This window comes from Myotis lucifugus, unplaced genomic scaffold (genome assembly GCF_000147115.1).
Source record: "Myotis lucifugus unplaced genomic scaffold, Myoluc2.0 scaffold_0, whole genome shotgun sequence".
In the NCBI taxonomy this organism is placed as follows: Eukaryota; Metazoa; Chordata; class Mammalia; order Chiroptera; family Vespertilionidae; genus Myotis; species Myotis lucifugus.
The window spans coordinates 42,183,641-42,208,181 of record NW_005871048.1 but is presented as its reverse complement, the minus strand read 5'-3'; the positions used below and the strand labels follow the sequence as shown (position 1 = coordinate 42,208,181).

The following is a 24,541-nucleotide window of genomic DNA, read 5'->3' as shown; positions in this document are numbered from 1 at the left end:
TTTTGGCAAATATATATTTTTCTATGAAATAAACCACTTCATCAAAGTTTTATTTTTTATTGGTATGTGGTTAGCCATTGTCTATTCTTTTTATTTTTAAATATCTACCATATATTATCAATGTTTTGTTATCTGCATCTAAAAAATCTTATTTGTGCTTTCTCTCTTTCCTGCCCAGATTATGAACAAATTGAGAAATCAAATAAAGGAGTATTTTTATACTGAGAAAGGCTAGGTTGGTGATTATAGCTTAATATGAGAGCTAGAATTAGACTGACTAACTGAGTATGCAGAATCCCCCAAAAGGGCTGCTGTGGTCAAATCTATAGCATGGAGGAGCAGACGAAAACTTATCCTGACTCCAGACAGGTTTGCTCTGAAAAAATGAAGGGCAGAGCTTAGTTGAGTAAGCTCAGTTTATTCCTCCAAAATTTGCCAGTTAAGTAAATCATCTTACCTCCCTAGGGGGAGAATGCATAAAGGAGCATAAGAAGGTCAGTTCTTGGTTTTTGTTCCTAATTTTTAGCTTTTTTTTATTAGACTATATTCCCAGCCTAATATTTTCCTTCCTTTTAATTCCTTTGAGTTACTCTATTCTTTTAATAAATTCTTAACTCATTAAGTCCTGACTTTCTTCACTCTTTTTTTTTTTTTGCAGGGGAAGGGGGAGGAGATTGATTGATTGATTGATTGATTGATTTATTTACAGCTTTATTCACTTTTTAATGTTTTACTTTTTTCCTTTTTATTGAATTTATTATTGGAAACTATCTAATTTTAATGTGCTTGTGTAGTGTCTACTAATACACAGTCATGGTAGACTGTTTTCTTGTGTATTTTGCAACGATGCATCATGAGCTCATGTTTAGGACGTATTTACCTGTGAGACTCAGATTAAGGGTTCATCCCACCATATGAGTTTTGTGTTTACTTCTGCCAGGAATCCCTGTTATTAGCTCTTTTTATAAAAATTTCTCAGCTTGGGGGTTTCAGAAATAATGTAGGCAGAATAAAATCAAATGTCAACCAGGCACAGATCTATAGGAGATATATTTTCTTGTCCTTCAAGCAATATCTCACTAATGCTCAAGACACTGTAGAAGACAAGTAGACTATAAGAACCTTGGTCCTTTTACCCATGTTAGATTAAATAGCCTCTTTCTTACTCCTTTATTAATCATCATATGCACCTAAAATGATGATTTCCTAAACAGTGCTCTCTTCCCTCTTCCTCTCCCTCCCTCTCTCTCCTCAAAATATTTTCTCCAAAGGAAACTAATTGGTTAACACAGTTCCCAAAAAGAGCAGGCCCATAATTCACTTCAGAAGCAGCAGCTTTATCAGCTGCAAGGTAAACATCTACTATCATAATAATGAGGAAGTTCAACAGGAAAAAAAAATGAGGGAAAATAGGGGGTGGGAAAGAATTGATCTTTGTTAGCTACTGATATTATATCAATCCTCAAAACCACTCTTGTGGCAGATATTCCCTCTCAGTCTGCAGATGAGGCCTAAGGCTACCCCGCCAGGACAGGGCTAACCCATGTCTCCCTGACTCCCTTTTCAGAAGGAAAGTCTCTGAGCCAGGAAAGGGGACCAAGGGCAAATCAGAAATACAAACTCAAGTGAAGGAAAGCTTAAGGCAGGTACAAGTCCTGTTTCTATGAGTTATGGAGGCTACTCTTTGTAAACTCTGCCTTAGCCAATTAGTTCTCTCTGGAGATACGGTCCCATTTAATTTATCTTCTCTTAAGCACACCTTCCCATCCCCCAAGTTTCCAATGTCAAAATATCTGTGGCATTTCCCCTCGGAGACAGCCCTGCCTCCTTGAAGGCCATCGGTACCTGTGACATAAGGTTGCAAAGTAATGTGACTGTAGAATACAGGCCTTCTGCTGCTCCAGGCCTTTTTTAAAAAAAACATAGTCATCAAAAAGCTTCCCTCCCAGCTGTGTGGAAAGTGACTGTGCAGCTCTCACTTAATTGTTGGTTGCATTACCTCATTCTATACATCATTCATGACAAGCAAGGAACCACAGGGTTCCTTTGGCTAAATCCTCTTGTCCTTGACCCAGCTCTAATTTCTTTGGCCATTTACTTCATAAATGTGGTAAGTCCTGGAGCTGAGAGAGGCTGTGCAGAGTTTGGATGCAGTGGGTTCTTTCCTCCTTAAAACAACAAGCAAGAGAAACCAAGGCAAAGAGGACTCCTGACCAACCACTATTTTCTTGTCCTTCCCACGGGGCCCACACTGCCATCACTCTGACAATTAGGATGAAAAGAGGGAGAGAGAGGAGGCTTTTTTAAACTGTCTTTGGATGGACTATTTATGCCTTCCAACCTGGCACTCTTCCTTGAACTCACAGGGAACACCAAGGCAGACTGCAGCGTGACTCCTCTGTCCCACGTAAGGGAATACATTTACACTCCCTCAGCTCTTCGTGTTGGCAGAGAGCTAGGAGTCCCCATGTGCTTCAAGGGCCCACCCAGGTCTCATGACTGTTAAGGCAACAACTCAGGAGCAGGTGGCCTCGGGGCTGATAGTGAGGCAGCACCCAGCCATGCCCCAGTGTAGTTCCTCACTTGTAGACACAGCCATTCCTCCACTCTTCGTGATCTGGGCTTCACAATTCTCCTGGGAGAAGACAACATAAGTGAAAGGTTCATTCTGTACCAGCTAAAGGAGTGGCAGTTTGGGGGGGCTGGAGTCGGCAGGTATTTGGACCTGAACCAGGAATGCCAGTCTGTCCTAGGACGCAAACAGGATGAGATAAAGGAGCCTTTTCAGCCCAGGCTTAGACCTAGCCCAATCTTCTGTACTCTCTACTCCACCATAAAACATTATTAGAACCGAGGGGCTGCAAGATGCTGAATCATCAGAGCGAGATTAGATCATGTCCGTGGACTGTGTGCAGACATAAAAGCAAATGTAAACATTTTAGAATGGATTTCAACATCAAGGATTAAAGCGAAGGGGGTTTTATGTTTAACTAGGAGTTAAGCATAAATTCTATTTCCCCGGAGCTCCATTAATAAAGGTTTGCTTCTAAAGTGTTCAGGGACACTGCGCAGACTGCTTGAGACCTTGGGCGACAGTAGGATAAATAAGCCAGACACAAAAGCACCAAAATTAACTGGAATTTCTCCCAAAATATGCAATGCCCTTTGAAAACCCAAGAAGGAGACCAGCAAAAAGATACAAATTGCTCTGTTTTAAAAGGACTATGTTTATATTTGCTTAAGGAAAAGGAAGCCAAATAAAGAAAAAGCTTACTCGAGATCCTCCCTGAGTCCCCCTTCTCATAGAGGCCAACAAATCTGGTCACCAGAATCCCTTTCTGTCTACCCCTGGGTCCTGCTGAGCTCCTTAATTCTTGGTTTATGCAGACCTTAAAACCAATTGCTAGAAGAATGTATCAAAAATGTTTCAAAGTCAGTTTAAGGTTAATTTCCCCCAAGAGACTCCTGGCTTTTCTTCTTTAGGTGCCTCCCTGCCCCCTCTGTTTAATTGCTTCTGTCTTCCCCCAGCCTAACCCCAACTTGATCTTTCCCACCAAGGTCTGCCCCAGACTGGCAGAGCAGACAGAAAAGCTCTTTAAGAATATAGAGTTGACTATTAATAGCAGTGACACAGGCCCATGAAAGCCAAAGCAGTCAAGTCAGAGAATCTGTCAGCCTGGATTAGTTTTCCAGCACCTGGGAGGTAGGACTTTTTTATAAATAAAAACAGACAGCAAACATGGCCCCTCACAGGCTCCTGCCGTCGGAGCGGGCTCACACGGGCCCGAGTCCAGCGGCTTTTCCCCACTGTTCTCCAAGCCTAGCAGCAAATTCTTGTTTTGAAACTGGGTTTAACAAAAGGAAGGCTTGTTTCAGTCTGAATCCAAATCCCTGCTTGTACAGACAGTGTAGCATCTTCTATGCTTTTCAAACCGTTAACCAGATCCTCAGTCCAGGAACAGGAACCGTACACGTCACAGCATCTTCTAGGATCCACAAAGCACAGTTATTGATGGGTCTTGATCAGAGGGTGGTCCCTGCCTTCGACTTCAGGCTCTGGGCCCCCATGGAAGGACCTTGCTTCCTCCACATGAGGTGTTTCTCAGCCTTGGGAGAATTCCTCTTCTCATCACAGAACGGACTATAAGAACCAAATCAGACTCTTTTGAAAGAAGGCTACATATTAGAGGAGCATTTTGAGGTTAATTTGCGAAGTCTCTGGATCCTAGAAGCTGCATGCCTGCATTGCCAAATTTAGAGGTCAGGTGACTACAGGTATAATTCACTTTGATCAAACAATAAAATTATAAAATATTTGCATAGGACTCTGTTCTTGGGTTCTACAGATTAGGTCACCTTGTGTTGCAATGGTCTCTGATCTGGAGAAGTTTACAATACCATTGTACTGAAAACCTACTTTCAAATATCTCAAGGAATGGGGTACGCACACACACACACACACACACACACACACACACACACACACACGACTGAGAAATGGTGCTCCTATGTGTAAGCTAATACAATTGGCCAGAACATTTCCTCATGCTAATCAGTCTTTCAATTCCCATCTCTTATCTTCTAAATATATCACCTCTATTATAAATAATTCTTGCCTTCTAGGGTGTCAGGAGTTACCATCCCCCTACTCACCACCCATATTTAGCCCCTTTAATCTTTCCTCTGATCAGATTCCCTGAGTCATCCTCACCTCTCCCTACTCCTTCTCCTTGCCCTTCTCCAAATTCCCTAAGGTTCTATGCCCTAAACTGAGCTTTACAAAGCCAAAGGGGTATTCCAGATGCTTGCTCACCGTGGAGCCGAGAGACCAGCTGTCACCTCTGGTCTCTGTTATCCCATGACTCAGGGTTCGTGGCCCAAAATAGGTCTGGCCTTTCGAGTTGCCTTCTCTCATTGCAGTCTGGCTGCTCCGTGGCTGTCCACTATCACCCCACTCCCCTTTGGCACTACTGCTTTCCAGGTTTCTTCTCCCCACGAAGTGTGTATGTTTGAGATGATTTTCCTCCTAACTCGAATGGACCACTGGTCAGCACTCTTCTCTATCACCATCCTGGTTTGCAACTAGCCCCCAAATTTCCATGAACATCTCTACTAAGGGAGTTATATAGGAACTTCCATTCTAGAAGAAGACAGCAAGGAGAAAAATTATTTGTAATTTTAGGCTCTCTGGAGAACGTGATAGAACATTCCAGGCAGGATCTGCCTCAGAAAGATTTGATGGGCTTGTGAAGGTGACTGCACCGCACCTGGAGCTAGTAGTATATAGAAAGGAAATTTTCCCCTACACAATCAGGTCCCCTGGGGCTACGTGGAGTTGCCATAGGCTTCTCCGTGGTGCTTTGTTGCCTGAGAATCCTGCTTTCTTCTCTTCACCGCCCCCAGGATCTGTCCTCTCCTTTCTGGGGAGTTCAGCTCTGGCAGGTGGCAGGAAGGGTGCCCATGGGGACTGAGAGGCCCCACCCTCCCCAGGAAGGTGCAGGGGCCCACGCTCTGTCCTGGGGAAGTCCGGGAGGCACTCATTTCAGGAACTCCCAAGCCAACAGCACTAATCCCTACAGCTTCAGGGGGAAGAGCATCCTATTTTAAGAGGCCCTGGGTAACTGGCTCACCCAGGTCTGAGTCACTGCTCCTCTTTAAAGTTTATGAAAGAAATACATTTCTCCACTTTCAGCTTTGCAGGCTTTCTTTTCCTCAGCCTCAGTGATCAACTGGTTTACCACAAAATGCAAAAGGAGCTCGTGAGGCAATGGTAACTAAGGAAGTCATAGTGTCGGAATTATAACTATAGAGGCAAAGCTAAGAATTATATGAGATCTAAAAATAAGTCACTAACCGTATCCTACTTCCTCTAATATACATACATAGGTAGCTAGAAGAGAAAACCACCCGTAGTTCAAAAGAATCAACAAAGAGCACTGTGATTAACCACAGCCCACCCCGTGCCAAAGAAGTATTCCTGCCCCCTTAGTGAACAGGCTTTTATCCAATGAGGATATTTCATTGGAAGGTAATTCTTGTCACTATATTACTTGAGAGTATAAAACCACCAGGTCTCCAAGTCAGCCATTGCAGCAGTAATTAGAATAATCAGATATCAATTACATCCATGGCTTTGGTACCCTTTGAGTCAAACCAGTGCAGATGAGTGCAAGTTCTTCCACAGTTTGCCCGCAAACACATGTATTTCTTATTCGTCAGTAAGTTACTGTTTAAACAACTTTGTGTTTTAATATAAACATAAATAATAACAACAGCTTATATTGATTCTACATTTACACAGTAACTCACTGTGAACTCACTTCATCCTTACAGCAACCTTATCCCTTCTTTTAAAATATAGTTTTATTGATTTTGGAGAGGAAGGGAGATGAAGAGGAAAATAGAAACATCAGTGATGAGAGAGAATCATGTTCGACAGCCTCCTGCATGCCCCCTACTGGGGATGGAGCTCACAACCCAGGCATGTGCCCTGACCAGGAATCCAAACATGACCTCCTGGTTCGTAGGTCGACACTTAACCACTGAGCCACGCCAACCTTACCCCTTTTTACACACAAGAAAACAGAGGCTTAGAGAGATTAGGTAACTTGACCCAAACCACACCATTCATAAGTGTTAAGAGTGTAGGTTCGGCCCTAGCTGGTTTGGTTCAGTAGATAGAGCGTCATCAGCCTGTAGACTGAAGGATCCTGGGTTCTATTCTGGTCAAGGACACACGCCCGGGTTACAGGCTCGATCCCCAGTAGGGGGCGTGCAGGAGGCAGCTGATCAATGATTCCCTCTCATCATTAATGTTTCTTTCTCTCCCTCTGTCTTCCTCTCTGAAATCAATAAAATTATATATTTTTAAAGAGTGTAGGTTCAAAATCAGTCACTTTAGGAACTTAATCACATGCCTGTACTATTGCTTACAAGCCAAATTATAAATGGTAGGAGTTTCAATCTTTATTTTCATGGCAAAGTCTCATTCCCCTAGTTAGTCAAGCTGATTTTTCACACATTTGAGATGACTTCAGTTTAAAAAAAAAAAGTTTGAACTTTCTTCTCAGACTTCTATATTTAAGATCACATTTTGGGTGTGGTTCAGCAGCACAAGTCACTGGTTCAGAGAATCCCAAATTCCCAAGCTCCTTTTCCTTCTTATTTATTTTATTTAAATTTTTAATAAAAATAGTGGTCAGATCTCAATGGAATGATCCAGGCCCCAAGTTATAAGCTCCCAATTATATAGGACTACCTTGGTATCTATCTTTGTTTACTGGAGTTGCCATAGCAAAGTACCACACTGGGTGGCTTAAACGTCATTTTCTCACAGTTCTGGAAGCCAGAAGTCTGAGATCAAGGTATTGGCAGGGTTGGTTTCTTCTGAGGCCTCTCTCCTTGCCTTGTAGATGACCACCTTTTCCCTGTGTCTTTCTATCTTATTCTCTCTGTACCTATCTATGTCCTAATCTCCTCTTCTTATAAGGACACCAGTCATATTAGATTAGGATCCACTCTAATTACCTCATTTTACCTTAACTATCTCTTTAAAAGACCCCATGCTCAAATACAGTTACATTCTGAAGTACTAAGGGTAAGAACTTGGACATATGAATTTGCAGCAGGCACACACAATTCAGTCTCCGACATATTCCAACAATATCCTTTTACAAAGTCCTTTATGTGGTATAATATAAATGCCTTTGACCCTGACAAGCAGGAATTTAAACCACTGCTTTCTCTAAATGGTTTTGATACCTCCCTGTAATGGCGTAGATAAGTTTTTCTGTGACCAAACTATAGTTTTTATTCAAACAGTGTTATCAATTACAGTTTTCATCTTAGCAGACGTCATGAATCTCATTTGTAAAAAAGAAAAATTATAGAAAATGTTTTTGCTGATTATGAATTACCAGTTAGGAAAAACAAATTCTAGATTTTTAAATATTTATTGAGACCAATAACATCTTCTCAAATTATTATTGTCACATACCTGGCACTTAAAACAGCATAACCCCTAGTCAAAAAATAGTCCAGCATCACTTACCCTGAGCCCTCAACATATGACAAACTCCTTGGTCATTTCATGTGAAGATTCAAAATGATCTGACAAGAGGCAATTTAGATGTATGTAGTTATAACAATATAAAATCTCTCTTTATGGGTGCCTGTTGGTTTCACGTATTGTGTTAAGTGTGTCATATGCATTAAATCATTTATCCCCTCAAAAATCTCTGCAAGAGAGGTGTTATTGTCCCTGCTTTACCAGTAGTAAACTGAACCTCATAAAGAGGAAGTAAATTGCACAAGGTCACAGAGCCACAGAGGGTTAGGACTTATATGTCAGGTCTTACAGGAACCTAGTCAGTCTCATATGACTCCAGGAATGTTTTTGTTGTTGTGTGTGTTTTTTTTTGGGGGGGGGGGGTTGTTTTTGTTTTTTTTCCTAGTACATGTTGCTTCTTTGACTTCTTAAAACATGTAACAGTGTACTCTCAGTGGCTCTGCAGCTCAAAACTTTCCCTGGGCCATATAAATATCGAATCTAGTTTCATCACTGTTCATTTTGGTAAATAAAATAACAGCACCTTTGTTTCTATATCTTAGCTGCAAAGTAAGTCATGGGGTATTCATGATCAGAAATGTAAAACCTATCTCTGTCTCTGTGTGGTGATGAATACTAAGGCTATGTAAAACAACAATGGCACATTTATTCTTCATAGGAAAGGTGAATTATATGAAGTAAACCTAGTTAGTAATCACAAGCTTCCTTGTAATATCTCTGGGACTGCAGTCTTGTGAGTGTCCCTTTAAAACACTTAAATTTGGTTTGCTTTGTGCCCTAGCCTCCCAGTCAAGATTGCAAATGTGTTGGTTGCAGGAACCCTTTCTTGGCCTTCGCTTAGCACTGTCTCACTGTGCTAATTACAGTGTCATGCCCAGAGCAGGAACTCACTAACAAAAATGACCAGCTTTAGAGTCTTTACAAAATGACCACCAAGAAGCCCATTAAAGAACTTGGTGATGGACATCACAATTGTTCAACAGGGTGTCTAAGAAATCCTTAAATCTGGCCGTGTTGAGGCAGTTTTCCTGCTCCATGAGGTCGGATGCGCAATCTCCAGAGCTTTGATTTCTAAATCATAAATGCCTAAGGGATGCCTGATCAGGTGGTGAGGAGGCTGTTGTTCTAACAATTGTGCAATTCCATTGGTTTATGTAAAGTCAGAGGTATAAGGAATCGTAAAAGTTCCTTTTTAGGGGCCCCAAAGGCAGTCCTAAACAGAGCAGGATTCTGTGTGGGGCCCTCATCCATGGTCTGAGAGAAGACAACTGAAGCACCAAATCTGTCCAAGGCCACCAGTATAACTACTAGTAGAAGAGTCTCCCTTCTTCCTCCGGTTGCTCAGCTGTCTTTTTTCTTAGTAGGAACCCTTTGTCTTGGCCAAAGAGTCGATTATCGAAGTTATACCAACAGGAAAAAGCAGGGTAGTTCTATCTGGAGCTTTGCTCTAAGAACCATATAACTAGCCACAACACACCTTTTCACCTAGAAGTAAAAATTACCAATAATTCAAAGTAACAAATAAACACACTTAGTAATTAAGGCTGAGCCACAGGGCCCCTTGGCAAATATAACAGAAACCCTGATGCCAGAGATAAAGAGGTCTTTCTCAAAGGAAAGCATTGTCCTCAAAAGATAAAACTAACAGTGAGAATGTGATTAGATGGATACCGGTAGATCTGGTCTCCAGGAAAAAGGCTTTGTTCAGGGAGCCTGCTACGGTGAACAAAATTTAGTCTGCTATCTCCTTTTGGTTCAGGACATCTGTCTGCGAGTTGACCCTAAGCCTTTATATTTGTCGCAGAGTAACTCTGGGCACCTCTTCTCAAGCTTTCTACAAAATTGCTCGCCTATGGAGAAAAAGCTTTCAGAGTGGTTAATAGATGAAATGAGCTAATGGATCTGCTGATCCTTTAAGGAGGCAGAGATAACCTTGATGTGGAGTTGGAGGCAGTTTGGAAACAAACAAACTCTAGGAATTTAGGTAGTTTCCTCTGAGTGTTCAATAGCCTCAGCCATTTCCAGATTGGTTTGAGGCTCTTACCCCTCCTCCCTGGGAAACCTTTAACTGCATCACACCCTCAAGTAGTTTCTAAGTGCACCAGCACCTAAAAGCAGAAGTAGAGATGGAGGAGATGGAGGAATCTTTGCTGAGGGTCACTTTTAGCAGTGAGCTGCTTCTGGCATGTCTTTAGGAGTCAGAAACATGGCAGAAGATATCAAGACCAAAGTCAAGAACTACCAACCTGCCCCTTTTGACAGCCATTTCCCCAGCCAGAACCAGACCAGGAACTGTAGGCAGACCTACCTGGTCTTCCACCACTGTGAGAAGGCAATGACATGTGCGAATGATACCAGTGTTCATACAAGTCCCTCTGCCCCATATCCTGGATGTCAGCCTAGGACAACCACCGGGCAGAAGGCATGTTTCCTGGGAAGATCTGAAATGTCTCCACCCCACCGTCCTTCTGTCCTCTGTCCTTCTCCCAGAGGGGTGAAGGGGGATATGGGTACATCTCACCCTGGGATCCTGAAATATGGCTTAACTAATAAAAAAATACTTGTTGGAAAGGTGTAAAAATAAAGTAGAAATGGAAGACAATAAAAAGGAAAGATCTTTCTGGTAAATTCCTTTAATTCTGAGTTCTTTCCTTAGAAGATGCAAGGTTGTAGAAACCACTCATTTAGATTAGGGACGAAGGCCATGAATTTGGAAAAGCAAAATAAGCATAAATAAGAACAAGAAGGTGAAATCTGAGATGGAAAGTCAGGGAGAAGATAGAACCTGGATTATCTAAGCCACCGGCAGTGATGCCTGTGAAGCATTGTCCTAGTGGATGTAGATCAGAATACCGCCTAGCACAGAGCATTCCTCCAGAACAGCAATTCTAGAAAGTGAAAGAGGACACGAGGGGCTCCAGAAGAAGTGAGTCACACCAAAGCCCTCACTACACAGCTCACCACCCCCTTCATCAAGGCAGAAATTACTCCATATTAGCCACAGCTTCCATGATCTCATTAGCAAAGATATTGGGAAACTGCTGTTCCTTAGGAAGGAGATTGAAACCATGCCACAAGTTATTTCACCCAGAATGTCTCAGCCTAATTGGATAGATGGCGAAGGGGAAGAAAATCCATCTTCCCTTAGCAGTTTCCATAATCCTGTTGTTGGGAGGATACTTGTGAGATGGAAATAGAGATGTGTCCTGATGTCCACTAGTCCAGGAAAAGGCCTCAACCTACCAGATATCCTAAAGATTTGGAGAATGGTTGAGACACTTTCAATGCAAGTGACCAGCCTGGCCAATAGGCAATTATGGGCTTACAAACTAAAAGTTCGGGGTATATCTGATTTGGTGCATAGATGAATTCAGGATGCAGAATATATGGTCAGGGCATGGCTTTTTTCCCTTCAATTAGTCCTGCGTTCTCCAGCCTCCAGTCCCACATGATGGCAGTGGTAGCACAGACCTCTCAGCCTCTCAGGGGCTCAGCCTCGCGCACAGGAGCAAGAGTCCTATCCCAGCAAAAGTCTCAGAGCGTCTGATTGCGTCACATGTTCACTCCCAAACCTAGACTATGGCCTTGACTGTGGAATCAGGAGATGAAAGCAGGAACACCACATGGACTGAGTTAGAAAAAAAGAGGAATTTAAGCTATGGCTAGCATAAGAAGAAAGAATGAATACTAAGCGACAGAAACAACAAATGGCCACTGTAATCAGTGAGTGATCTTGATGCGGGTGTTTGCAGAAGAAACCTTTTGTCTTAGCTTGGGTTTCCCCCAGAAAACAGAGCCTGAGATAAAGGCTTGCATGTGGGTCAATAATTTACAGAGACGAATCCAGGAAATAGTTGGGAGCTGGAAAGAGTAAAATTGGAAAGGAGGAAAACGTAATGCAAGGACATTGTGGAGCCATGTAGGAAGAGGAATCCGGGAAGGAAGCATTAACTGACCAGCTACCACCCTTCATTGGTGAAGGATTACCCATGGGTGGTAATTCTCAGTTCCAGATTTGTATATGGCATGAGAACAGCTTAGTGGGTTCCTGCCAAGTCAGAAAATCCTGTCGGCACAGAGAGAGGTAGCTGGTTTCCATGGCAATGGTTGGAGTAAAAGGAGCAAGAGGATGTGAGGTGGCCAAACTATTGGTACTTCCTCCTGGATACTTAATTCATTTTGCTTTGTTTTGTTTATCATTGCAGGCTAATTTTTCACCAAGAATAAACTGTAAAGAGAAAATACCACAGGACTGGGTGTGGGACAGTAGGGCTTGAATCCTTTGTCCACTATCGGTAGTGTGATTTAGAGCAAGTCAATTAATGTCTTTAACTATCATTAGTGATACACAGATGTCCATAATGCCTACCTTATGTGATTTGGGGGAGTATTATCGGTATATAAAGTCATACTGTCTCCTTATTTAAAATGTTATTTTCATTCCCACTATTCTTAATAACAAATGAAGAAGGCTTCATAAAATTTTAATTGTTCATACAAACGAAATGGACTTTAGTAAGGGGCCCTTCTAACCACCTTGGCTTCCCTTCAGTTTATGACGTTTGCAAATCATGATGTTTAAAACAACATCCAACATTGTCAAGGGCATGTTGGTTGTGGGCACATCCCTAGTAGGGGGTGTGCAGGAGGCAGCTGATCGATGTTTCTCTCTCATCAATGTTTCTAACTCTCTATTCCTCTCCCTTCCTGTCTGTAAAAAATCAATAAAATATATTTTTTAAAAAAGAAATTGCCACAAATAGACCATCAAGATTTCTCCTCAAATTTTAATTTCTTGAAAATGTGTCATCTTCATCTTTTAAAACCCACTTAACAACCTAAAACAAGGGAGGGGTTATTTTATATCCAGCCATGTGGTAATACGGTTTCCTGGAATTTAGAAGAAAATATACACCATACATTTGTTACCATTGACAGTAGCCCATATGTCTGAGCATTTGTTTTCCGCCATTTCTGAGACAATGCTGAGGGAGAAAATGCTGAACCCAAACGTGATCCAGGTCCCTGACCTGACACTGTAGCCAGCACACCCAGCCCTGCAGTTTACCCCTTGGTCCCTGAAAACACTGTGCCACGCCCAGGCCTCTGTCTCATTCCCTGTGTTTCTCTGCAGAAGCCTTCTCTCAGGAACTGAACATCAGGGAGTCGGTCTCACTACCTTCTTACTTTGAAAGATACTAGCTTCTTAGGGACTGAAGGCAGGAAGCCACTTCTTCTCTGTTGCTTAAATTTCCTCATCAACCTGGCTTTAATTCTAAAGTGACTCAACTATTTTCAGCAGGAAACCAAACCATCCTGCCAAAGAGTGGGCAGAAATGGTCCATACCACACTCCAGACTCTCGTGAGAGAAACTCTTAAAGACCCAACTCTCCTTTAGTTCCCAACCTACCCCAACCTCTACATCAAATTACATCATTCAGTATAGCTAGAGCCCAAAAGTAACTTGATTGCACATCGGTCTCTGCAGATGTTTTGGGAAATGTCTATGGGAAAAAAAAGTCCCTCTTTGAGCTATCCCCATCCATCTCCAAAGGTGAATTTCATGGATGCCACACAGCCTATATTTTAAGTCAGGCCATATAAATCTACTCTCCAAATAAGATAAAAATCCACCCAGTTGTTCCTCCAACATGTACTAATAGGCAATCAGACAAGCTTCCATATAGATGGAAAAGAAGCCAATAGGTATGTCATTCCTGTAAGAATTTCAATGTTAGGAAGGTTAAGCAAAAGCATAATTGAGATGAGGCTTTAAGATAGAGAGCAAACTTTAATGCATGGTGGGAAGGCAAGGTGGTCCTCAGGCAGGTAACATGCATGAGGACGGGTGGGGACCGGGTGGACTGGAGAGGAGCACATGTCTTATAATGAGAGCAGCAGCCACCCAGCTCCTGCCACTCGTGGCACAGGGGTATGATGGCCCAATGTTGACAGGTTTGTCTCTGTAATTTCAAGCATGGTTAAACTAACGCTCACAATTCAAATTGAGAGAGAAAATATCATTGATCAACCCAGCCTACAGACTGATTCTTCTGGGATCAGGTGTCTATTCCTGTTCCAATCAGTTGTAGCTGAGAAACCTGAGGATGCGCCAAAAGTAACTTGATCGCACTTCAGTCTCTGCAGGTGTTTTGGAAAATGTCTTTGGAGGGACTTGGAGAAGGTGAGCTGATTTATGAGAAGGGGTCTGAGGGAAGGACTGCTACAACAAAGCCTGCCTTTACAGACCTAAAGGACAAATGGTGAACTCATGACAGCCACACAATGATTTCTGCTGGGGAAGACCATCTTCCCCTCAATGCCTCTGGGTTCAGACAGGTGCTCTATTCACCACTCTGATCCTGTGCTGCTTGTTTGAGACAACGTGAGGTTAGAGTATCAATAATGAAGCTTTACCCTTGCTTCTTTATACTGTTATTAATGATGGACAGACTGGAAAAACAGGAAGCTGCCTTGGAAGTGTGAATGAAGACAGCTCCAAAATATGCCATGCCTCCAAAACATTATTGCTGTGTTCCCTCAAACTATAGCAGTTGTGTATGCAAGAGTGTCCTGCTACAGAGAGAACGAGACCAGTGTCCCTTAGAGAACAATGAAGCTCTCAGCCATGTACACCTACCTAAACTACTGTAACATCTTTGTAGACAGATTGGGAAGCTGAAAGCGGGGCCCTGGTGCAGGTACATTTTGATCAGGAGGACAGAGAAGCCTTCGGAGGTGTGCTTCCCAGAGACAGTATAATCAGGATCTCACTTCACAGACCAGGACACGGAGCCCAGTGGGCTTGACTCTAGTGTCTTTCAATAGAACCGGGCTTTCCCTCCAGTCCAGGGCTCTTCAAATGTTTGTAGCAGGCTCTGAATTTGAGGTGGAAGAACCAGAGAGAATAGGATCATTTAACTCTAAAAGCTACATCTTTTTTTAGTAGACTTCCAAACTAGCATTTTTCATTTGTCAAAAGTAGGCAGTAGTACCTTGAAATACAATGATTGAAGGGCAAATGTTCCTGGTCTCGACAGAGCCTATTTGTAATTACAGCATTAACATGGGCACCCTTTAATTAAAAATCATGGAAATGACCTGAGCTGTGCTGTGAGACCTGTATTAAAATCCTGGCTGAGGAGCCACTTTCTAGCCAAGCTCCTATTTTTAGATGCTTGCCCTTTGTTAAAGGGTTTCCTTGAGCCTAAAATTTCTTAGGTTTAGTCTCTGACCACTAATGACCCTTTGGCGACATCTGAAAAATAATAAGCCAAAAGTACATTACCCAAGTCTGCACAGAGAACATATTCTGCCCCTAGTCCAACCAGCTGTGGTTAAGGGACAGGGGCTCAAGCCCTGTGACTGCCCACCTTGCAGAAACGTGGGGAGGGGAGACACTACATTGGGCCAAAAGATCATCTGGCCCAGCCTCCTCGTTTTCCACTGAAAGGAAGGAAGGCTCAAAGATGACAGGTGACTATCCAGGGCCACCACCCAGGGGTGGGACAGCTGGGACATACCAGTAGCCACTCTAGATGGTCACTGCTCAGGAAAATGAATGCCCAGTCAACTTAAAAATAGATGTAATTTTTTAAAATATATTTTTAATTGATTTCTGAAAGGAAGACATAGAAACATCAATGATGAGAGAGAATCATTGATCAACTGCCTCTGCACACCCCACACAGGATCAAACCTGCAACCCAGGCATGTGCCCTGACTGGGAATCGAACTGTGACCTCCTGGCGCATAGATGGATGCTCAGCCACTGAGTCACGCCAACTGAGCATGATGCAATTTTTAAATTACAAATATCATCCTCTATTACTTCCCACATGAGTCTTCTAGCTAGAGAGAGAGAAAGAGAGAGAGAGAGAGAGATCGGGGCACATAAGTATGTACTACATACTATATTCCCTTCTTGACAATTCACATCACACACTAGAGAATTTGAGAAAGAAGCCCAGCAGTAAAGAAATCTGTTTAACTCAAACTTCTTTTTTCCAAGTGACATCTATTAACATCCTACAGACCTGGTGTTCTTGAAAATATACATAGAGACACACTGGCTTAGTGAGAAGAGAAATGAATTTCAAAATAATTGGGTTGGAAAGTAAAGAAATTGAAACAGTCTGGCTCATGTCAAGCAAGAGTTCAAAAATGGTACCATGTCATCCTCATTTTCTTCTCCTGGATCTTTTACCCTTGAAACTTGAAAAGAAATAGAGGATAAAAGTGTTCTTGAGTAGCAAAGATAAAGAGAATAAATCTTTTTTCTCTAATTTACCATTAAGGTTTGTATAAAGGAGTGGAAACACAAACCCTGCCTTTGCCTCTCTTCTCCATGTGTATTTAAATCCCTACCAGAAATATAATGCTTAAAATAGTATTCACACATATTTATAACTTCTGTACGATGAACTACCACGGTTTTCTTTTCCCTCAAAGCTGGTAAAGTTACATTCCTACCTCAGAAACTGTGAAGAAATCAAATTTGGCCTTTAAATAAACTAATTTTAAAGGTTTAAAAAAATATTAGAGACTTAAAAAAAAGAAAGGGCTTGAATTCCCAAAGTGTGAAAATGCCACATTTTTATACTCAAATGAATCAAAATAGATGAACAGAGCGCTTCCAAACTTTCCAAAAATATGCACCTTCAGGCAATAAAAAAAATCTAAAGGGTCATTTATTTCAAGACCCTGAAAACCCGATTTAGCACTCCAGTGAGCCCCCACAGCTGACTGGATCTGGGAGAGCAGGGCTGAAGAAAGGTCATTCACACTCCTCCCTAAATCTTTAATGATATGTTTAGCCAGGCTAATTTTAGACCTGTCGGAAGCTTTTGATTCAGTTAACCATAAGGTGTTGGTGACAAGACTGTGGTCAATGGCAGGTGTGGGCTGAGCTCCTTTTGAAGTAAGTTGGTGAGTTCATTCCTGGAAGGAGGATGTCAATAGGTAGTCATGGGGAACTGCCCGTGATCCACATATATTTCCCAGGAGGCCTTTTCTCCCCTCTGTATTCTCCCATCATGGGCTGGAGACCCTGAGAACCATCTGTAGAGGCAACATCTTGATGAGTCTCATCTCCTTATCGTCTTTTCTACTGATCCATTCAAACTGTCTTATCCTTTGGCTTGGCTCATAGTTATTTTGGTTTGGGCAGGAAGTAGCTGGTTCAAGTCAACCTGGATTGGTGGGGGTTGAGATCTTCAGGTAGCCGCAATTCTTTAAGGATATCAGAGGTAAATCTATATCAGAGCTATTCAGGGAAGGAGTCTGACTGGTCTTTTAATGGGTGCTTGAGCATGGACAAGAAAAGTCTCTTTCCTCTTGTTTTCATAGATGCATATGCTTACACCAGCTTCCAGAAAGGCATTGTTACATTTAACTACCCCTCTGGTTCATATAAGTTTCACCACAGTCATATCCAATTTTTTCTCTACTTTGCTGGGTTTTTACAGGGAAATTTCATTACCCTATTATTGACTAAAGGGAATTTTTTTAGCCCTACGAGACTTTTGTATCAATCAATTCAAATCCTTTTTACCTTCTCAAGGTTTACCATGAATGGATTTTATCTGGTGCAATATGTGCTTCTGCTCTATATATGCTCCATAAAGCTATCTAAAGCAAAGAAAATATCAGTGTTCTACTCAACAACTCAACAGCCCAAGTGTGAGCAAAAATGTCTTTAGTACTGACTTACTAGGAGGTTTCAACAAATTCAGATTCTGTAAGGGAATTCAGGGTTAATCCATTATCATCCTTTCATTTTATTTAAACTTCCTCAATGGACACAATAATTTGGCAGACCCAGAAAATTTCCATGGAGCAAGAAATCTAATGTTATCTTTCTTTTTTTTCTTTCTTTTTTTTTTAGAAATAAAGAAGCTTTTATGGTAAACAAAGTCTAGAAGACATTTGGCTTATTGTCTTAAATCTATGACAAATTTGCCATATGGTTCTTTCTAATGTTATCTTTCTAAACTTTATTAATCATTCATGGTTCTTGCCATGGGTCAAAAGTGTGGAGAACAGAAGAAAGACAAAATGATAGAAAAGAGACAACTAAAGGGGGGGAATTAAATGAGAGAGTCGGTTAGTGAGTGGCTTCCTGTCATCTCCTTATCATCACCCATTTCTTCCTAACTATGTTTATGTTCTCTTTGGCCTCCTCAGATAAACCAGATATCAGCAAGTCTCAGTGGAAATCCTCGGTCACCAATACCCAAGGGACAAACAGAGGCAGAGACAAGGATACCTACGTGAGCCCCATTGCCCGGCTTTGGGACTATAGATGACTCAATGGTTAATATTGCAACTGTGATTTAAATGCTAATTGTAGTCATTTGACAGTCTACTACTGAACACTTGCCATGTGATAAGAACTCTGCTGCACACTCTAAGAACATGAATATGAAGAAGATATAGCCTCGCCTGTAGAAATTTACAGTTAATTAAGATAGAGAAGAAAAATATCCCTCCTGGTTGCAAAATTCTAAGACTGTGACATTTCACACTAACAATTATGACACAGGGAGGAAACATATAGGTGTCCTCAGAAAGGCTTGGCCTGAATATTATGGGAGTCCAGAGAAGGAATATGTCATTCTCAGGTGTCAAGAACCAAGAAATCTTCATCAAGGGGTAGCACCTTGGGCTGGGACTTGAAGGATAGAAAAGATTAAATCTTTAAATGGTAGAAGGACACAGGAGTGTGATTCCTGGGTGGCTGGGCGGGGGGGGGAGGTACAAGAATAAAAATCTGTTTGGGAAATAGCAAGTGAAACAGTTTGGATCAAATGTAGATAAATGAATGATGGGAGATACACAACTAGAAAAGTGTGTTGGAAACCAAATTGTGGAGTATCTAAGGATGAGCTAGAAAGCTTGGTCTAAATTCTCTAGACAATGGGCAGCCACTGCAAATTTTTCAGAGGATTGGCCACAATGAATAGGAGTGAAAGAGATACTAGACAGAGAAAGGGATCAGCTTTTTATGATGATCTAAATGAGAAGTAAAGAGCACTTGCAGAGACAATGAAAAGAGGGCAGATGCACTAGGCCTTATGTTGAAGAAAGGGCAAATGGGCAGTAATAACTTGGTACAAAGGCCAAAGGAGCATTTCCTAGGCTATTTGTGATGAAAACAAAATTCTACCATGTCAAGTGGATACTTGAAAGCATGAGATTTTAACCCTACCATGGAGATGGTCTCACCATTGCCCACTACTTGTTGATTGAATGATTTTGTTTATTGTAGGTTGAGAATGTTGGTGAGATTTTTAAAATGTTATTGTCCCACCTGGCCAGTGTGGCTCAGTGATTGAGCGTTGACCTATGAATCAGGAGGTCATAGTTCAATTCTCAGTCAAGGCACATGCCCAGGTTGCAGGCTTGATCCCCAGTATGGGGTGTGCAGGAGGCCACCAACGATTCTCTCTCATCATTGATGTTTCTATCTCTCTCCCTCTCTCCCTTCCTCTCTGAAATCAATAAAAAACATATTTTTAAATGTTAATGTCTCTTCTATGTCTTTTTATAATTTAGAAAGGCCAGAATAAACAAACAATAGCTATTACATATCTCAGACTAAAGAAGAGCACAGGAATTCTCATAATCTCTTTTCTGGTATATAAATATAGCAATTAATATGTAGTTGTGGGCCTATATAGGGCTGTTGAATATAAAGGAGATGATCTATTACAAATTAATAATTTTGCTTCACCATATCCTTCCTATGTGTCCCAATTCATGTTTATATCCTTTTAAAACTGACATTATTGCCCAGCCAGTGTGACTCAGTGGATTGAGTGTCATCCCATGCATCCAGAGGTCACTGGTTCTATTCCCAGTGGGGCACATGCCCAGGTTGCAGGCTTGATTCCCACTGGGGGTGTGCAGGAGGCAGCCAATTGATGTTTCTCCCTCATCAATGTTTCTATCTCTCTATCCATCTCCCTTCCTCTCTCTCTAAAATCAATAAAGACATATTTTTAAAAACTGACATTATTGAATGGGTAAGAACTTGCTTTTGGAGGGTCCTCTATTAACAAAGAATGCAATCTGCATATAGCATTTCTCTACCACTTATTCACTGACCAGCCTTAATCACATAGTCAGATGCTAAAGGTTTGGGAATAAAATAGCCCTTTTGTCTTACATAGATGCTAACACAGACATATTGTTGATCATTTCCTTCAGGCAGTCTTCCCTGACAAACCAGAAGCAACCTGACTGCATGTCACCCTCCAGAGAGCTCTCTATCTGATTTGGAGTTTATTCCTTCTGCACTCATTCTTCTGCCTGCCCCATCAGATCTTAGCAAACATTTAGTGAGCACTTGGTATATGCCCAGGACTGGGCCCAGTGACACAGAGATAAAAGGCAACACTCTTTCTTTGCTTTGGCAAATACTGATGTAAGGATTTCACCTGCCCTGTGGAATACCTCACCTTGAAGACAGGAACCATCTCTACCTAAACCTGGTGTCATCTGATCGTTAGTGCTCCAGAGTGGGTAAGCATGTGGACTGCAGGTCCTAGGATAAGAGGGTGCCCATGCCAGCTGGGCCATGTACCAGCTGTGAACTTAGTGACTTATTTAAACATTCAGAGCCTCAATTTTCTCGTCTATAAAGTGGATTTAATAATACTAGTACCTGCCTCATAGGGTGGCTTCTGGTAAGAATTAAATGAGACAATTAGTGCAAGGAGCTTAGAACAGCACCTGCTATACATTAAAAAGTACTAGATAAGAATTTTCATTAATAGTATTAATATCTGACCTGTGATTTGTCTGCAAATGGCCAGCAGTGGCTGTGATGGTGACTGTCCTTTTATCAGGTAAGCATACACTTAAAAGACTTGCTAGCACTTCATGGAGAGGTCTAGAAAGCAAAGCCCATTTCAGTTTGCATGTCACAGAAGCAGTTCTTCTTTAGCCTGCCTGTACGTCATGTTTTCTGTTTTATTTCTCTCATTTTTTTATACCAGAAAAATCTCATCTGTTCCCGATGTTCATTCCCTATTTAAAGACACAGCATTCGGTTTGCAAAGCCAGCAGTTGTCTGCCAATGCTGTCACACCCAGGTCTGTGGCACTGGAGGCCCACTCTGTAGCAAGGAGTGACACAAAACCACTGTCGTTCCATCCAGAAGGAGCTGTTGGTGTGCAGGGCGGGTTACAGGATCAAGTCTCCCCTGAGAAATAAGTAACAGAAACTGTAGAAGGCTAATGAAATAGCAATAAGTTCCTCGGGCAAACACTCAGAGCAGTTAAAAAGAAAATGATGGAAAGAATAAACTAAAATAGAAAATTGTAGCAGGGGTGGGGTGGAACGCGTTTTCAATCAAAGACCATGCTTTTCTTCCCATTTTCTTTGAGATTCTTGATCACTGCTTAGATGGATTTATGGCTGCTTTCAACATTTCTATGAAACCCCACAAAAAGCTGGACTCTGGTTGCTGGGCAGGCTACACCTGGAGGTCGGAATGCATCATTAATTAAGGGGAAGCTGCAGAGATCGGTTATCTGGGAGCTTTAGGTGTCCTCCCACACAGGTGTTTCTCCAAGCCAGGGCAGGTGGCACCTAATAAAGTTCTCAAGGTCAATCTGACTTTCCTCAAATCTCCTCACCCCCAACTCTCCTAGGCATTTTCAGTCTGGATACCCCCACATTCCAGGAAAGGCAAATCTCCTTCAAACACCATACCCACTTCTCGAACATTATCGGCAGAAACCAAATTAGCATTAAACATTACATCACCACCTTGCTGCAGATTACAGACCCAGACAAGCAACCCCCCACCTGGACCAAGGTGAGCCGGGCAGCCTGGGGCACTGTTCTGTTCAAACTGGAAGAAGGCAGAGCTCCTTGCTGAGCAGATGCCCTTGAGCCCAGCAGATCTAGGAATTCTATTTTATTCCTTTTTTTTTTCTTGCCTTTCAACATGCAGATCGGAACATCAGACCTAGAAGTTTTCCGGGCTGCACAATTTATGCTAGCTCATTACCTCCTGCTACACTCCGAGGCTTTGTAACGGAAATTGGCTCTGATTTCTGAGATGGGCATTACATCATCGTCTTCTTTTAGCACATTATGTCATCCCTGCTGAGACGCATTATCTCGGGTTGGCTCAGCAGTAGCGATTTTTGTGGGCCTACTGCAGTGCTCCCAAAGAACTGCTGGGAACCACAGATTGAAATCTGAAACATTTATCTTGTAAAAAGCTGAAAAGGGGGAGAAATGTTCACACTGGACCCCATTTATTTTCCTTAACCCTCTCCTCTCTCGGCTACATTTAGATTACACTGCAGCCCGTGATCGATGTGCAGAGTCTGTGCAGGGACGATCGTCTTGAGAGAAGCACTGCTCTGGTGCCTACAATATAGCTCCCCATCAAGGGCTGCTGCACCTGACACTTGCCGTGATTCTATCTCACGGGTGTTACAAAATGCTTAAAAGGAGTCGCGTTGGCCACTCACGTTGATAACACAGAGCACCCTGCCTAATTCTGGAGTTATTTAAGACAAGTATTTCTTCTTACAATGTGTTTATAAATATATATGAATAGAAACTACATCCACACACATATACATGCTTATCCTCCTGACCATGTTGCAGCCACAAAGGCAAACTTCTGGAAGACTGGTAGTAGAAATCATTTTTATGCAGGGAAGTGAGCTGATATTATCTCTTCTCACTTCAACCATGAAATTAGAAGCCTATTTGGTATCTCTCTATCCTAGGCAGGATTAGAAACCATTGCACAGAGGGAATAAACAGGTGCTTTCAGGATAAAGCAAAGATATTCCCAAACCCCAGAGAATCCCTGTACCTCTCTCATCACAAAAGCATAATTGTGAAGAAAAAAAAGTCTCTAAATTACCAAAAGGAAATGGAATACATTCAACCATGACTAAATTACAATTCCCCCCTTTTACACCATCTAATGAGATTCGTTGGGTGGGGAGTAGGTACTGGGGAAGGGGTTAGAAGAGATGTTATGATATTCCCTTCCCCTGCCTGCCGCATTGCATTTCTTTCCCACTGAATTTCCTAAATAGTGAACACTTTTATGCTCCCATTTGCTTTTTGTGGTTCTCGAATTGGTAGCCACATCCAAACAAACAACTTCATAATTAAATTGGTAAATGACAGAAAGTAAAGCTCTATCATTTAATCCAGTCCAAGAGCCTTGCTCTAACTTCTACCCTCAATGATTTTTTTGTTTGTTCTTTTCTAGTGCCCTTCCCCTACCCCCAAGGGATCATAAAACAAGACAGTGGCCTTCATCCTTTACTCAGCCCAGTGAGCAGTTTAAGCGTTCAAACAGGGGCTGGGACACCTGGCCCCACATTCACGGTGTAGAAACTTCCTGGGTGACCTTCAGCAACCAACTGATAGCCCCGTCTTTAGCACCTTTTCTTTCATATTTCATATTCATTGCCATTTGCCTCTTATCTCCTAGAGGGGATGGTGCGAGGATTGATGGTATGATCCCACAAAAGGGCTCCGAGACTCTCAGATGGATGGTCTCCATAAAATAGTGTTATTTAACAGCTAAGGACATTTATAAGAGTCCTCTTACCCTTCTCCTTCCTTCCCTTTGTTCCTTCATCGCCAGCCCCCGGCCCCCAGCTCTAGGAATTTTATGATCTGAAGACCAAAATGCTTTAAATCTTAATAACTACACTTGCCACTTGGGATGCTGAAAGGAAACTATATATACTCTTTACTTGACTCGTTCTAAGCTTTTACTGCAGCCAAAGTAACTGCCGCACCATTTAAAAATTCCACTGAAAAAGCAAGTAGCCTTCAACACATTAAGCTGATTTTCATGTAAGTTGTAAAATATTAAATGACCAGAACTTCTATCCAACAAAGCAGTTACCTGGCCCCACCAACCCCTTTCTGTTTGCAGGAGGCCAGAAGGCGGATTCATAAACCTGAGGGATGTGTGCCTGCCTCTGGGTGTTGGCTGGTTGGGCACCAGCTTCTGAACCAAAATGGGCCAGGGGGCTGAGCATTATTCTCCCCCTACCTCCAGCGCCATGTGTCCAGTAGGTTGTGCCCAATCCTGAAGGGGGAAAAAAGGCTTTCAGGATGCCCAGGTGTCCTCAGTCCACTCCCCAGCCAGGCCAACTGTGGAGCAGAGTCACTGTGCTGACCTCTAACAGGACAGCCACTGGCCTTGAGAACCTGCAGGGGGTATTTTTGCTGCTACCTGCTAGCCCAAAACCTGTAGGTAGTTTCCAAGAGTAAGTACATATTGGGAGGATCAGATTGCACAGGGAGAAATCAACTACGCCCTAATGATGTCCCAAAATAAAGGTGGAGAGCAGAGCTGGCCAAGTCAGAATGGGGAGATCATGCACCGAGCTCACTGGCTCCTGACACTACAGTAAAACCCAGGCTTGGAATGAGGAGGGCATTCTGGGCCTGGCTTCAGCCTCCTTTGTCAG

General features: G+C 42.3%; 1 pseudogene; it reads left to right on the top strand.

Moving 5' to 3' along the window:
* Positions 1-10,274: 10,274 nt before the first annotated feature.
* On the top strand, positions 10,275-10,513 carry LOC102427372 (annotated as a pseudogene).
* Positions 10,514-24,541: the final 14,028 nt, after the last annotated feature.